Source organism: Henckelia pumila, chromosome 3, assembly GCF_033568475.1.
Source record: "Henckelia pumila isolate YLH828 chromosome 3, ASM3356847v2, whole genome shotgun sequence".
NCBI classification, from domain to species: Eukaryota; Viridiplantae; Streptophyta; class Magnoliopsida; order Lamiales; family Gesneriaceae; genus Henckelia; species Henckelia pumila.
The window spans coordinates 148,709,466-148,716,381 of record NC_133122.1 but is presented as its reverse complement, the minus strand read 5'-3'; the positions used below and the strand labels follow the sequence as shown (position 1 = coordinate 148,716,381).

At 33.7% G+C, this 6,916-nt stretch overlaps 1 long non-coding RNA gene across 3 annotated transcripts; it reads left to right on the top strand.

The window, feature by feature from the left end:
• Nucleotides 1–219: 219 nt before the first annotated feature.
• Nucleotides 220–5,852, top strand: LOC140892165 (uncharacterized). Of its 3 annotated transcripts, XR_012152749.1 has the most exons (10): nt 220–515; nt 856–993; nt 1,102–1,212; nt 2,193–2,227; nt 3,752–3,844; nt 3,925–3,994; nt 4,078–4,185; nt 4,288–4,377; nt 5,025–5,100; nt 5,640–5,852. It is a non-coding gene; the product is annotated as an uncharacterized lncRNA (long non-coding RNA). The 3 variants fall into 3 exon arrangements; XR_012152747.1 differs by having other exon boundaries at nt 3,925–4,185; XR_012152748.1 differs by lacking the exon at nt 220–515 and adding an exon at nt 699–743 and having other exon boundaries at nt 3,925–4,185.
• The last annotated feature ends 1,064 nt before the right edge of the window (nt 5,853–6,916 follow it).

Below are 6,916 nucleotides of genomic sequence, written 5' to 3'. Positions count from 1 at the left end.
TTTTATTAACCGTTGTCTATAAGCGGATTTTTGGGGTTCTACGACAACGGTTGTTTTTAACCGTTGTCTTTCTCTATTATTTTATGTAGTTTATGACAACACATTTCTTAAACCGTTGTCTTTGTTTTTTTTTTTTTTGCTTTTTTTTTTAAACACACATATTAATTATTATATACACATATACTCATATACCTACACAAGCCCTAGCCCAACCTCAACTTGTCGCTTTTTCTTTCCTCCTTCGCCTCCTTTCTCTCTTCCTCTCCCTTCCTTACTCCGCCGCCTCTCATCCATACCAACCGGCCACTCTCCAAGAAAATCGCACACTCTTCACCTTCTTTTTCTATCTCCACACTTTTCATGTCCTCAATGGATTCCTTCGAGGCAGGGGGCTGCCCTGTTTTGTTCGGAATCGGAATGGCGACTCAAAATAGGTGACGCAAAAATATTACGATCGAGATATTTGCCGCCTCTTCCTCGCCGGAATCTGCCCTCACGAGCTTTTCCAGCTTACGGTGATGTTGCTATTGATTTCTACCCCTTTTGTGTTATGAATAATGTGTGTGACCTGATTTTGCTTCTGAAAGTAGGGAAGTTAGTTGGTTTAGCGTTGCTGCCACTGCCTTTTATTTGTGTTTTTTTTTTCGCCATCTGTCTCCATCTATATATCTTGATTTTAGCTCTCCTTCTGGATCTGGCCGGGTTCTTCAAATCTAATTGGTGTTTAACATGCATTTTCTAAAGTACGTACAATTTTTTTTAAAATGGTTACTAGCTAGATTTGGTTCAACTTTGGGGTTGAAATAATATTTTGATTTATTTGCATCTTAATTACATTATTTTAACCCATTGCAGGAGGCTGTTTCTTCAATTGTGTAATTTACAGCTTGTGATTCAATTGGTGAAATCTTTGTGCTGATGATTTATGCGCGCTTCTCGTATTTGTAGAAATAGGAGGATCCAAGAGATTCTCGATGAGGATAATTTAAAATGGTAAGATGATCTCTAGATTTTGATGTCATGACATTTTATACGCTTTTAAGATTTTTGTCCGTTCTCATGGTTTACAAGAACTGATTTTGTTTGCTTGTGTATTGCCAGTCGGCGCTCTTCAATTTCCATTCTTTCCTAACAGTGGTATTGTTAGGCATCTGTGCCTGCACGTATGTAAATTAAGATTCAATTCTCGGCACTTCTTGAGCAGAGAACTGGGTGAGCCTGCTTGCTGTTGTTGATTTTGCGGGTTCAATTTTTCGCAAACCATTTCTATGTTATTTGATCTTTGCAGTGTTTGGGTTTCTTATCTTCCATGTAACATTTTTTGTGGATAAAATTGGGAGATTTTTAAGATAAAGGTAATGCCAATCAGCAAAATCTCAACTCGTATAAGCTATAGCACTGCTGCGCCCCTTGATTCACTTACATAATTGAGCTAAGATTCGAGCATCATTAATATGGTTTTTTATGTCTCTTTTCAGGTTCCATTCTTGTGCTTGCATACTCCCTTGTGTAGATGATTTCTATATTTTAAAAGATACAAATCCTCTTACAAAGATTAGGCAAACAATGATGATTTAAATATTGGTTAACCCTGGTGATGGAGTAGAATGACTGGATGGTGGCTAACCAATGAGTAAATTCTTCTACGTATAATGAGCTATTGGTTAGCTATTGCTTCACTAATCTAGTTGCCATGTCATTTACAACTTCCAATAGGAAATTAAGTTTCGTAATCAATGAGTAGCTTCTTCTATGTATAATGAGCTAGTGGTTAGCTATTGCTTCACTAATCTAGTGGCCATGTCATTTAGAGCTTCCAATAGGAAATTAAGTTTCGTACCCTATCTGCAAATTAATATGATTTGCTAAACAGTTCGCCCACATGAAACTCAAATTCTAAAATTGATATGACGTTTGTTTTGCTGTCCTTTGATGTCCACTGATGTAGTTCTGGAAATTATTTAGATGGTGACTTATTTGTGATTATGGAATTCCAATTTATCAGTTCATGAATTCTCCTGTATGTTGATATCCTTTGCTGTAGTTGAATGACAACATATTTTTTGTTGCAGTTTATATTGTTTACTCTGCCTTTATTTCTTCTATGATACATTTATTATCTTTAATTTCGTTATTAGGACATTTTTTTAAAAAAGTAAATGCTTCTTCCTCACACAGTTTTGGTATGGCAGGTTTCGAGTTGTCTTTTGGAAGGCTGCTAGAATAGGTATGGTTTGCTAAATATTTTAATGTGCAATGATTGTCTTGCCAGGACTGAAGTATTTGAACAATGTGAACAAACTTCAAATGTATCATAGACACGTCTGACCATTGATTGTGTTTACAATAGCTCAGCCCTTCAATTTTCTGAAGCATCTGATATTAGGCATATACATAATTCCTTGGGTTTTAGCAACACATCAAATAATCTTTATTCTTGAGTGGTCCAGCCATCTGTTCCTGCAGGATGGTTCTCAGTTGCTTAATTATTATTTGCTTCTAGTGGGGAGCGACAAATGATAACCTCCAACGAATTGTTTATTATGGGATTGTTTTCTCTTGGATGGACGTACACATGCATATAACGTTCTGTACTACTACAAGATATCTATATTAATTTATATAGATGATACAAAGGAATATAATATAATATAGATGATACAAAGGAATATAATATAATAATAATAATATAATTATTGCTACTACTTGCATGGATCGAGTGTGTGTATAGTATTTGTATTATTGAAATGAAATATATAGAATAATTAAGTCGAAAGCGTATAGATTCTAGAAAGTTGACAAGATCAATTAAGCTTCCATTAGATCAGGTCTTCCGAACGGACCGTAATGTAGACACAGAAATCGGAAAAAATATATTATACTAATTTTGATTCTTCTAAGGTATATACAAATTTAGGAGGAGGGGCCATGGCAGATGAGTGAATATTTAATCATATTTTTTAAAAAAATATACAATATAAACACAAAAACTCCTATGAATTAATCGTCTCATAAAAAATTAATTTTATGAGAGGTATCTTCGATCCAACTCATAAAAAAGAATTTTTTTATGATGTATTATGTTCAGTTGGTACTAGTTTCATGAAGCCTCATTTTTTTGTTTGGTTATCATTATTCTGAAGTTAGGAGCAAAGTTGCAGTTTCTTTGTGTCTCTTGTAAAACTTACTTTCTTTCATTAATACTAGTGACAATTGCATGCAATCCACGTGTGTGCTCACATTTTAAGTGGTTTTGCTATATTTTATTTTTAAAATTGTATTCAGGGTGAAAATTTAATAAATATTAAGAGTATTTCATAGTTTTAACATCAAAACTGAAATTAGATTTGGTACAATAGGCTCTTGTACTGGACGTGTTTTTTTTTTTTTTTTTGCCTAATTGTGTCTTTCATGATTCCCTTGGCCACTGGTTATTGTCATCTTCTTTCAACTTGTTTATGAAATACATAATCGATGAATCGAACGTGAAGCAAATTGGCACAATCCAGCCTACGGGTCCATGTGATCCAAGTCAAAAAAAGGAAAATATAAATTGAGAAGGGAGAATTAGTTTTGGGGGATTTTTTGCAACTTGAATGTTGCGGATAAGGGGCAGTGTTTACATGCTGAGATGAGATCTTATTTATGTTTTTGATTCTAAACATTTGTTTAGATATTTGTTTTCCAAGTTCTGATTCTAAACATTTGTTTTGATATTTGTTAATATGATTTATGAATATAATAATAACAGCGAGCTCATAGATCCTTATGTGGAGGTGGTTTATTTGTTGGATTCACTTAGTCATCGCAATCGCTATGAGGACTGGAAATATGTAGTGGATATGTGAGTATATATTCTTTTCTTAATTAAGCATTTAATTTAGCCAATGGAACACTCATGTCGAATCTTGTTGCTATATGAAGGAGCTTGAGATTGTTTAATTCGAACAAGGAGAGGAAAGGGAAAAAAAAGCCTACATGGGAAGTGATAAAGGTATTTATTATATATGTTTATCTGCGATAAATTGACAAATATTTATACATGTATTAATCATTGACAATTTTTTGATAATATAGGGTCCTCGCCAACCAGATGCAAAACAGTGTGGGTATTATTTGATGAGGTTTATGAAAGAAATTGTTGAAGGAAATGCTACCAGTGATAAGGATTCACTTTCCTCAATAGTATATTTGACATATTCTCAATCTTCTCAAATAAGTGTGTTTATATCATGTTTCTTCTTCATTATTGTTTTTTTTACTAATATAATTTGAGTTTGTTCACAGTTCATAAAAACAGTTTACTCTAATGAAGAAATTGATGAAGTGCGATCCGAATGGACGGAATGCGTACTAGACTATATTAATTATGACTAGGTATGTTTAATTAATATTGTTTTATTTTCTTATTGTTCACTTTTGCTTAATGAGTTTTTATTTTCTGCTGTGATAATCGACTCTTGTTTTTTTATTAAGTTCCCTGCACATAATGTGCTGTTGATTAATGATGGTTCTCTAACGAGTTGTATTTTCTATGCGTGACTTCCTGGAAATCACATTATCATTATGCATCGTTATAATCTTCGAGTAAAATAAATTTGGGAGAGGTATGGACTTTGTAAAAAGCTTAAGATTGAAATTTCTTTTCTTTTGTAAAAGATTAATTAGAAGGTGCATAAATAAAACACTAGATAGGAGAGGTCTGGACTCTGGAATTAATGGGAACTATCCTTCATTAATGTTTTAGCCCTCCTAAGTAAAGACTATTTTTTGAGGAGAAATCTCACATGTTCTTGACCAGGTGCTTTCGTTAGATAATGCATCATGATTTGGAATTTTGGATGCTTTTTGGTAGTGTCAATGTCTAGGTCTGTAAGACACTTTGTTTTGTGTTGTAGCATCTATCTTGAATAAGACAATTGACAAATTTATTATTGAGACACACACATACACACAAGATTTTAGTGTGAACAAGTTCACTTCTTATAGTGATTATGCTATTACTCATGTATGTGTAACTACAGGTTTCTGACTCCAATTTCTGTTGTTCCTTTGGTGGCTCTTGTCGTTTTTGGGCTCTATGAGCTTGGATTCCCTAAGGTACGAACAAGGCCTAACTAGCTGCATAGGATCTTTAGTCAACTTTTAGTTAAAATGAAATATGTTGTAGAATAGGAGAGATTAAATATGCATAGCTTATTTTACATGTACCTAAAATAATGTTAATTTGCTTATGATATCAAACAAGAAGGCAGATCCATGCTAGTATGAATTAAAGTTGGGAGGCTAGCTTATTTGGATGTGGAGTGGAACTTGAAATGGTGTGTGGTTTGAGTTATTGGGATGTTGTGGAGTGGAACTTGAAAGTGCCAAATCCATGGTTTAGCTTGTGGCCTGTGGGTTGGTCGGAGCCCACGGTTTGTCAACTGTGCCTACTATATTTTATGAATTCAATACAAATGCAAAAATGAGTTGAATAAAATCTGCATTGCCTTCCCTTTTGGAGTTGCTGAGTTTTTTTCTTTTATTTTTTTCCATGACAAGCGAGATATTAGTTTGATAGTTGAGATTGGATTCCATGTTTAAATTGGTCTAAGATTTTGTTGATAATTTTTGACTGAGAATGTGTTTTCTTGTAGGTAACTCGGGAGTAATGCATAAGGGGTTTTGATGCAAGGATTGAGCTGTGTTTCAGATCGCCTTGGTAATACGTAGAAGTCATCTCGTGAACATAATTATCAAGAACAAACACATGATGATTTATGTTTTGATACAACCATCTTTTGGAACTACTTTTGTTACATTTATATTATATTAGATGGGATATTTTGAGTTTCGACTACGTAGTATTATCTTCCAAATTAGATGTGTGTAACTATTTTGGAACTTGAATATTTTCATGGATTCAATGTAGTAAATATTTTATTTTATATTGATTTCTTTATTAATATTTATAGTTCGAATAAAGATTAATTAGACAACGGTTTTAATGACTCCAAATACAACTGATTTATGTTATTGCCAAAACCGTTGTCGTATATCACAAACGACAACGGATATACACTGTTGCAAAACCGTTCTTATAATCCACAAAAGACAACGGATATAAACTGTTGCAAATATGTTGTCCTAAGCCATAAACAACAACGGATATAAACTGTACAAAACCGTTGTCTTAAATAGTCAATGACAACGGATTTACACTGTTGCAGAACCGTTGTCTTTGGAGACTTACGACAACGGTTACAAACTGTTGCAAAACCGTTGTGGTAGGATGGCTACGACAACGGATATAAACCGTTGTTATAGGGCACGCTTTTTACAACGCCCCCAGTTACAACGGTTTTAATCCTCCCTACGACAACGGATAATATCCGTTGTCGTTTTGCAATTTTCTTGTAGTGGCACTTTGGTCCCTTTATCATATGTATCGAACCAATGGCACTTAAACAACACAACCACGTCTCTGAGGCCATAATATTCCAATTCTATAATTTCTTCCAACATCCCATAGTAATTAACTTCATGCTCATTGATGGTGCTCCCCAACACACAAACACCATAATTTGATGTTGTTTTGTAACGTCCATATTCCATGGTTTCGAATTTAAACCCATTCACAAAGTATCCTTTATAACATGAAACTCGTCTATTTGGACCATGTGCCAACTTTTTTATGTCATCTTCAATCTCACGAGGATGTTGTTGAATCTAAATACAAAATAAATTTTAAGTGGACTGAAAATATTGTTGTTAAGTGCTAATATTGATGTATAAATTAAAATTATTTCTTAAATACTCACATGAGCGAGTAACCACTGAGAAAATTCTTGATCACACAGTATTTGAAGTTCCTTGTCAGTGATCCTTGGATATTGTTGTTTCTTTTCTTCAGTAAATTTCCTACATGCATCAA